Consider the following 10,967-nt stretch of genomic DNA (forward strand, 5'->3'; position numbering starts at 1 on the left):
ATACTAAACCAATCAGGTGATTTAATATACTAAATACCCTATACTAAACCAATCAGGTGATTTAAGATACTTAATACCCTATACTAAGCCAATGAGGTGATTTAAGATACTAAATACCCAATACTAAACCAATCAGGTGATTTAATATACTAAATACCCAATACTAAACCAATCAGGTGATTTAAGATACTAAATACCCTATACTAAACCAATGAGGTGATTTAAGATACTAAATACCCAATACTAAACCAATCAGGTGATTTAATATACTAAATACCCAATACTAAACCAATCAGGTGATTTAATGTACTAAATACCCAATACTAAACCAATCAGGTGATTTAATATACTAAATACCCAATACTAAACCAATCAGGTGATTTAATATACAAAATACCCAATACTAAACCAATCAAGTGATTTAATATACTAAATACCCAATACTAAACCAATCAGGTGATTTAATATACAAAATACCCAATACTAAACCAATCAAGTGATTTAATGTAGAAAATACCTAATACTAAACCAATCAGGTGATTTAATATGCTAAACACCCAATACTAAACCAATCAGGTGATTTAATGTGCTAAATACCCAATACTAAACCAATCAGGTGATTTAATGTGCTAAATACCCAATACTAAACCAATCAGGTGATTTAATGTGCTTAATACCCAATACTAAACCAATCAGGTGATTTAATATACTAAATACCCAATACTAAACCAATCAGGTGATTTAATATACTAAATACCCAATACTAAACCAATCAGGTGATTTAATATACTAAATACCCAATACTAAACCAATCAAGTGATTTAATATGCTAAATACCCAATACTAAACCAATCAGGTGATTTAATGTGCTAAATACCCAATACTAAACCAATCAAGTGATTTAATGTACAAAATACCCAATACTAAACCAATCAGGTGATTTAATGTACTAAATACCCAATACTAAACCAATCAGGTGATTTAATATACTAAATACCCAATACTAAACCAATCAGGTGATTTAATATACTAAATACCCAATACTAAACCAATCAGGTGATTTAATATACTAAATACCCAATACTAAACCAATCAGGTGATTTAATATGCTAAACACCCAATACTAAACCAATCAGGTGATTTAATGTGCTAAATACCCAATACTAAACCAATCAGGTGATTTAATGTGCTAAATAACCAATACTAAACCAATCAGGTGATTTAATGTGCTTAATACCCAATACTAAACCAATCAGGTGATTTAATGTACTAAATACCCAATACTAAACCAATCAGGTGATTTAATATACTAAATACCCAATACAAAACCAATCAGGTGATTTAATATACTAAATACCCAATACTAAACCAATCAAGTGATTTAATGTGCTAAATACCCAATACTAAACCAATCAGTTGATTTAATGTGCTAAATACCCAATACTAAACCAATCAGGTGATTTAATGTGCTTAATACCCAATAATAAACCAATCAGGTGATTTAATGTACTAAATACCCAATACTAAACCAATCAGGTGATTTAATATACTAAATACCCAATACTAAACCAATCAGGTGATTTAATATACTAAATACCCTATACTAAACCAATCAGGTGATTTAAGATACTAAATACCCTATACTAAACCAATCAGGTGATTTAAGATACTAAATACCCAATACTAAACCAATCAGGTGATTTAATATACTAAATACCCAATACTAAACCAATCAGGTGATTTAATGTACTAAATACCCAATACTAAACCAATCAAGTGATTTAATGTAGAAAATACCCAATACTAAACCAATCAAGTGATTTAATGTACAAAATACGCAATACTAAACCAATCAGGTGATTTAAGATACTAAATACCCTATACTAAACCAATCAGGTGATTTAATATACTAAATACCCAATACTAAACCAATCGAGTGATTTAATATACTAAATACCCAATACTAAACCAATCAGGTGATTTAATGTACAAAATACCCAATACTAAACCAATCAGGTGATTTAATATGCTAAACACCCAATACTAAATCAATCAGGTGATTTAATGTACAAAATACCCAATACTAAACCAATCAGGTGATTTAATATGCTAAACACCCAATACTAAACCAATCAGGTGATTTAATGTGCTAAATACCCAATACTAAACCAATCAGATGATTTAATGTGCTAAATACCCAATACTAAACCAATCAGGTGATTTAATGTGCTAAATACCCAATACTAAACCAATCAGGTGATTTAATGTGCTTAATACCCAATACTAAACCAATCAGGTGATTTAATAGGCTTAATACCCAATACTAAACCAATCAGGTGATTTAATGTACTAAATACCCAATACTAAACCAATCAGGTGATTTAATGTACTAAATACCCAATACTAAACCAATCAGGTGATTTAATATACTAAATACCCAATACTAAACCAATCAGGTGATTTAATATACTAAATACCCAATACTAAACCAATCAGGTGATTTAATATACTAAATACCCAATACTAAACCAATCAAGTGATTTAATATACTAAATACCCAATACTAAACCAATCAGTTGATTTAATGTACAAAATACCCAATACTAAACCAATCAGGTGATTTAGTATGCTAAACACCCAATACTAAACCAATCAGGTGATTTAATGTACAAAATACCCAATACTAAACCAATCAGGTGATTTAATGTACAAAATACCCAATACTAAACCAATCAGGTGATTTAATATGCTAAACACCCAATACTAAACCAATCAGGTGATTTAATGTACAAAATACCCAATACTAAACCAATCAGGTGATTTAATATGCTAAACACCCAATACTAAACCAATCAGGTGATTTAATGTGCTAAATACCCAATACTAAACCAATCAGGTGATTTAATGTGCTAAACACCCAATACTAAACCAACCAGGTGATTTAATGTGCTAAATACCCAATACTAAACCAATCAGGTGATTTAATGTGCTAAATACCCAATACTAAACCAATCAGGTGATTTAATGTGCTTAATACCCAATACTAAACCAATCAGGTGATTTAATGTACTAAATACCCAATACTAAACCAATCAGGTGATTTAATATACTAAATACCCAATACTAAACCAATCAGGTGATTTAATATACTAAATACCCAATACTAAACCAATCAGGTGATTTAATATACTAAATACCCAATACTAAACCAATCAAGTGATTTAATATACTAAATACCCAATACTAAACCAATCAGTTGATTTAATGTACAAAATACCCAATACTAAACCAATCAGGTGATTTAGTATGCTAAACACCCAATACTAAACCAATCAGGTGATTTAACTAAACCAATCAGGTGATTTAATATACTAAATACCCAATACTAAACCAATCAAGTGATTTAATATACTAAATACCCAATACTAAACCAATCAGTTGATTTAATGTACAAAATACCCAATACTAAACCAATCAGGTGATTTAATATACTAAATACCCAATACTAAACCAATCAAGTGATTTAATGTGCTAAATACCCAATACTAAACCAATCAGTTGATTTAATGTGCTAAATACCCAATACTAAACCAATCAGGTGATTTAATGTGCTTAATACCCAATAATAAACCAATCAGGTGATTTAATGTACTAAATACCCAATACTAAACCAATCAGGTGATTTAATATACTAAATACCCAATACTAAACCAATCAGGTGATTTAATATACTAAATACCCTATACTAAACCAATCAGGTGATTTAAGATACTAAATACCCTATACTAAACCAATCAGGTGATTTAAGATACTAAATACCCAATACTAAACCAATCAGGTGATTTAATATACTAAATACCCAATACTAAACCAATCAGGTGATTTAATGTACTAAATACCCAATACTAAACCAATCAAGTGATTTAATGTAGAAAATACCCAATACTAAACCAATCAAGTGATTTAATGTACAAAATACGCAATACTAAACCAATCAGGTGATTTAAGATACTAAATACCCTATACTAAACCAATCAGGTGATTTAATATACTAAATACCCAATACTAAACCAATCGAGTGATTTAATATACTAAATACCCAATACTAAACCAATCAGGTGATTTAATGTACAAAATACCCAATACTAAACCAATCAGATGATTTAATGTGCTAAATACCCAATACTAAACCAATCAGGTGATTTAATGTGCTAAATACCCAATACTAAACCAATCAGGTGATTTAATGTGCTTAATACCCAATACTAAACCAATCAGGTGATTTAATAGGCTTAATACCCAATACTAAACCAATCAGGTGATTTAATGTACTAAATACCCAATACTAAACCAATCAGGTGATTTAATGTACTAAATACCCAATACTAAACCAATCAGGTGATTTAATATACTAAATACCCAATACTAAACCAATCAGGTGATTTAATATACTAAATACCCAATACTAAACCAATCAGGTGATTTAATATACTAAATACCCAATACTAAACCAATCAAGTGATTTAATGTAGAAAATACCCAATACTAAACCAATCAGGTGATTTAATGTACAAAATACCCAATACTAAACCAATCAGGTGATTTAATATGCTAAACACCCAATACTAAATCAATCAGGTGATTTAATATACAAAATACCCAATACTAAACCAATCAGGTGATTTAATATGCTAAACACCCAATACTAAACCAATCAGGTGATTTAATGTGCTAAATACCCAATACTAAACCAATCAGATGATTTAATGTGCTAAATACCCAATACTAAACCAATCAGGTGATTTAATGTGCTTAATACCCAATACTAAACCAATCAGGTGATTTAATAGGCTTAATACCCAATACTAAACCAATCAGGTGATTTAATGTACTAAATACCCAATACTAAACCAATCAGGTGATTTAATGTACTAAATACCCAATACTAAACCAATCAGGTGATTTAATATACTAAATACCCAATACTAAACCAATCAGGTGATTTAATATACTAAATACCCAATACTAAACCAATCAGGTGATTTAATATACTAAATACCCAATACTAAACCAATCAAGTGATTTAATATACTAAATACCCAATACTAAACCAATCAGTTGATTTAATGTACAAAATACCCAATACTAAACCAATCAGGTGATTTAGTATGCTAAACACCCAATACTAAACCAATCAGGTGATTTAATGTACAAAATACCCAATACTAAACCAATCAGGTGATTTAATGTACAAAATACCCAATACTAAACCAATCAGGTGATTTAATATGCTAAACACCCAATACTAAACCAATCAGGTGATTTAATGTACAAAATACCCAATACTAAACCAATCAGGTGATTTAATATGCTAAACACCCAATACTAAACCAATCAGGTGATTTAATGTGCTAAATACCCAATACTAAACCAATCAGGTGATTTAATGTGCTAAACACCCAATACTAAACCAACCAGGTGATTTAATGTGCTAAATACCCAATACTAAACCAATCAGGTGATTTAATGTGCTAAATACCCAATACTAAACCAATCAGGTGATTTAATGTGCTTAATACCCAATACTAAACCAATCAGGTGATTTAATGTACTAAATACCCAATACTAAACCAATCAGGTGATTTAATATACTAAATACCCAATACTAAACCAATCAGGTGATTTAATATACTAAATACCCAATACTAAACCAATCAGGTGATTTAATATACTAAATACCCAATACTAAACCAATCAAGTGATTTAATATACTAAATACCCAATACTAAACCAATCAGTTGATTTAATGTACAAAATACCCAATACTAAACCAATCAGGTGATTTAATATGCTAAACACCCAATACTAAACCAATCAGGTGATTTAATGTGCTAAATACCCAATACTAAACCAATCAGGTGATTTAATGTGCTAAACACCCAATACTAAACCAACCAGGTGATTTAATGTGCTAAATACCCAATACTAAACCAATCAGGTGATTTAATGTGCTAAATACCCAATACTAAACCAATCAGGTGATTTAATGTGCTTAATACCCAATACTAAACCAATCAGGTGATTTAATGTACTAAATACCCAATACTAAACCAATCAGGTGATTTAATATACTAAATACCCAATACTAAACCAATCAGGTGATTTAATATACTAAATACCCAATACTAAACCAATCAGGTGATTTAATATACTAAATACCCAATACTAAACCAATCAAGTGATTTAATATACTAAATACCCAATACTAAACCAATCAGTTGATTTAATGTACAAAATACCCAATACTAAACCAATCAGGTGATTTAATATGCTAAACACCCAATACTAAACCAATCAGGTGATTTAATGTACAAAATACCCAATACTAAACCAATCAGGTGATTTAATATGCTAAACACCCAATACTAAATCAATCAGGTGATTTAATGTACAAAAGGTGATTTAATGTACTAAATACCCAATACTAAACCAATCAGGTGATTTAATAGGCTTAATACCCAATACTAAACCAATCAGGTGATTTAATGTACTAAATACCCAATACTAAACCAATCAGGTGATTTAATGTACTAAATAACCAATACTAAACCAATCAGGTGATTTAATATACTAAATACCCAATACTAAACCAATCAGGTGATTTAATATACTAAATACCCAATACTAAACCAATCAGGTGATTTAATATACTAAATACCCAATACTAAACCAATCAAGTGATTTAATATACTAAATACCCAATACTAAACCAATCAGGTGATTTAATGTACAAAATACCCAATACTAAACCAATCAGGTGATTTAATATGCTATACACCCAATACTAAACCAATCAGGTGATTTAATGTACAAAATACCCAATACTAAACCAATCAGGTGATTTAATATGCTAAACACCCAATACTAAACCAATCAGGTGATTTAATGTGCTAAATACCCAATACTAAACCAATCAGGTAATTTAATGTGCTAAATACCCAATACTAAACCAATCAGGTGATTTAATGTACTAAATACCCAATACTAAACTAATCAAGTGATTTAATGTAGAAAGTACCCAATACTAAACCAATCAAGTGATTTAATGTACAAAATACGCAATACTAAACCAATCAGGTGATTTAAGATACTAAATACCCTATACTAAACCAATCAGGTGATTTAATATACTAAATACCCAATACTAAACCAATCGAGTGATTTAATATACTAAATACCCAATACTAAACCAATCAGGTGATTTAATAGGCTTAATACCCAATACTAAACCAATCAGGTGATTTAATGTACTAAATACCCAATACTAAACCAATCAGGTGATTTAATGTACAAAATACCCAATACTAAACCAATCAGGTGATTTAATATGCTAAACACCCAATACTAAACCAATCAGGTGATTTAATGTGCTAAATACCCAATACTAAACCAATCAGATGATTTAATGTGCTAAATACCCAATACTAAACCAATCAGGTGATTTAATGTGCTTAATACCCAATACTAAACCAATCAGGTGATTTAATAGGCTTAATACCCAATACTAAACCAATCAGGTGATTTAATGTACTAAATACCCAATACTAAACCAATCAGGTGATTTAATGTACTAAATACCCAATACTAAACCAATCAGGTGATTTAATATACTAAATACCCAATACTAAACCAATCAGGTGATTTAATATACTAAATACCCAATACTAAACCAATCAGGTGATTTAATATACTAAATACCCAATACTAAACCAATCAAGTGATTTAATATACTAAATACCCAATACTAAACCAATCAGTTGATTTAATGTACAAAATACCCAATACTAAACCAATCAGGTGATTTAATATGCTAAACACCCAATACTAAACCAATCAGGTGATTTAATGTACAAAATACCCAATACTAAACCAATCAGGTGATTTAATGTACAAAATACCCAATACTAAACCAATCAGGTGATTTAATATGCTAAACACCCAATACTAAACCAATCAGGTGATTTAATGTACAAAATACCCAATACTAAACCAATCAGGTGATTTAATATGCTAAACACCCAATACTAAACCAATCAGGTGATTTAATGTGCTAAATACCCAATACTAAACCAATCAGGTGATTTAATGTGCTAAACACCCAATACTAAACCAACCAGGTGATTTAATGTGCTAAATACCCAATACTAAACCAATCAGGTGATTTAATGTGCTAAATACCCAATACTAAACCAATCAGGTGATTTAATGTGCTTAATACCCAATACTAAACCAATCAGGTGATTTAATGTACTAAATACCCAATACTAAACCAATCAGGTGATTTAATATACTAAATACCCAATACTAAACCAATCAGGTGATTTAATATACTAAATACCCAATACTAAACCAATCAGGTGATTTAATATACTAAATACCCAATACTAAACCAATCAAGTGATTTAATATACTAAATACCCAATACTAAACCAATCAGTTGATTTAATGTACAAAATACCCAATACTAAACCAATCAGGTGATTTAATATGCTAAACACCCAATACTAAACCAATCAGGTGATTTAATGTACAAAATACCCAATACTAAACCAATCAGGTGATTTAATGTACAAAATACCCAATACTAAACCAATCAGGTGATTTAATATGCTAAACACCCAATACTAAACCAATCAGGTGATTTAATGTACAAAATACCCAATACTAAACCAATCAGGTGATTTAATATGCTAAACACCCAATACTAAACCAATCAGGTGATTTAATGCGCTAAATACCCAATACTAAACCAATCAGGTGATTTAATGTGCTAAACACCCAATACTAAACCAATCAGGTGATTTAATGTGCTAAATACCCAATACTAAACCAATCAGGTGATTTAATGTGCTAAATACCCAATACTAAACCAATCAGGTGATTTAATGTGCTTAATACCCAATACTAAACCAATCAGGTGATTTAATGTACTAAATACCCAATACTAAACCAATCAGGTGATTTAATAGGCTTAAGGCCGGTTCCCCTCTCCACTGGGGTTCTCTGCCTCTAACCCTGTTGCAGGGGCTGAGTCACTGGCCTGCTGGTGCTCTTTCATGCCGTCCCTGGGAGGGGTGCGTCACTTGAGTGGGTTGAGTTACTGACGTGATCTTCCTGTCTGGGTTGGCGCCCCCCCCCCCCTTGGTTTGTGCTGTGGTGGAGACCTCTGTGGGCTATACTCGGCCTTGTCTCAGGATTGTAAGTTGGTGGTTGGGAATATCCCTCTAGTGGTGCGGGGGCTGTGCTTTGGCGGAGTGAGGGGGTTATATCCTTCCTGTTTGGCCCTGTCCGGGGGTTTCTTCGGATGGGGCCACAGTGTCTCCGGACCGCTCCTGTCTCAGCCTCCAGTATTTATGCTGCAGTAGTTTATGTGTCGGGGGGCTGGGGTTAGTTGGTTATACCTGGAGTACTTCTCCTGTCTTATCCAGTGTCCTGTGTGAATTTAAGTATGCTCTCTCTAATTCTCTCGTTCTCTCTTTCTCTCTGAGAACCTGAGCCCTAGGACCATACGTCAGGACTACCGGGCATGATGACACCCTGCTGCCCCCAGTCCGCCTGGCCTTGCTGCTATTCCAGTTTCAACTGTTCTGCCTGCGGCTACAAAACCCCTACCTGTCCCAGACCTGCTGTTTTCAACTCTAAATGATCGGCTATGAAAAGCCAACTGAGAGACCTGAGCCCTAGGACCATACGTCGGGACTACCGGCCGTGGTGACTCCTTGCTATCCCCAGTCCGCCTGGCCTTGCTGCTATTCCAGTTTAAACTGTTCTGCCTGCGGTTATGGAACCCCTACCTGTCCCAGACCTGCTGTTTTAAACTCTAATGATCGGCTATGAAAAGCCAACTGAGATTTATTCCTGATTATTATTTGACCATGCTTGTCACTTATGAACATTTTTGAACATCTTGGCATGGTTCTGTTATAATCTCCACCCGGCACAGCCAGAAGAGGACTGGCCACCCCTCATAGCCTGGTTCCTCTCTAGGTTTCTTCCTAGGTTTTGCCTTTCTAGGGAGTTTTTCCTAGCCACCGTGCTTCTACACCTGCATTACTAGCTGTTTGGGGTTTTAGGCTGGGTTTCTGTACAGCACTTCGAGATATTAGCTGATGTAAGAAGGGCTATATAAAATAAAATTGATTGAAAATTGATTGAATACCCAATACTAAACCAATCAGGTGATTTAATGTACTAAATACCCAGTACTAAACCAATCAGGTGATTTAATATACTAAATACCCAATACTAAACCAATCAGGTGATTTAATGTACTAAATACCCAATACTAAACCAATCAGGTGATTTAATGTTCTAAATACCCAATACTAAACCAATCAGGTATTTAATGTACTAAATACCCAATACTAAACCAATCAGGTGATTTAATGTACTAAATACCCAATACTAAACCAATCAGGTGGTTTAATATACTAAATACCCAATACAAAACCAATCAGGTGATTTAATATGCTAAATACCCAATACTAAACCAATCAGGTGATTTAATATACTAAATACCCAATACTAAACCAATCAGGTAATTTCATGTACTAAATACCCAATACTAAACCAATCAGGTGATTTAAGATACTAAATACCCAATACTAAACCAATCAGGTGATTTAAGATACTAAATACCCAATACTAAACCATTCAGGTGATTTAATATACTAAATACCCAATACTACACCAATCAGGTGATTTAATATACTAAATACCCAACACTAAACCAATCAGGTGATTTAATAAACTAAATACCCAATACTAAACCAATCAGGTGATTTAATATACTAAATACCCAATACTAAACCAATCAGGTGATTTAATATACTAAATACCAATACTAAACCAATCAGGTGATTTAATGTACTAAATACCCAATACTAAACCAATCATGTGATTTAATA

The sequence above is a fragment of the Coregonus lavaretus genome (genome assembly GCF_964263955.1).
Source record: "Coregonus lavaretus genome assembly, contig: HAP1_SCAFFOLD_47, whole genome shotgun sequence".
NCBI lineage: Eukaryota > Metazoa > Chordata > Actinopteri > Salmoniformes > Salmonidae > Coregonus > Coregonus lavaretus.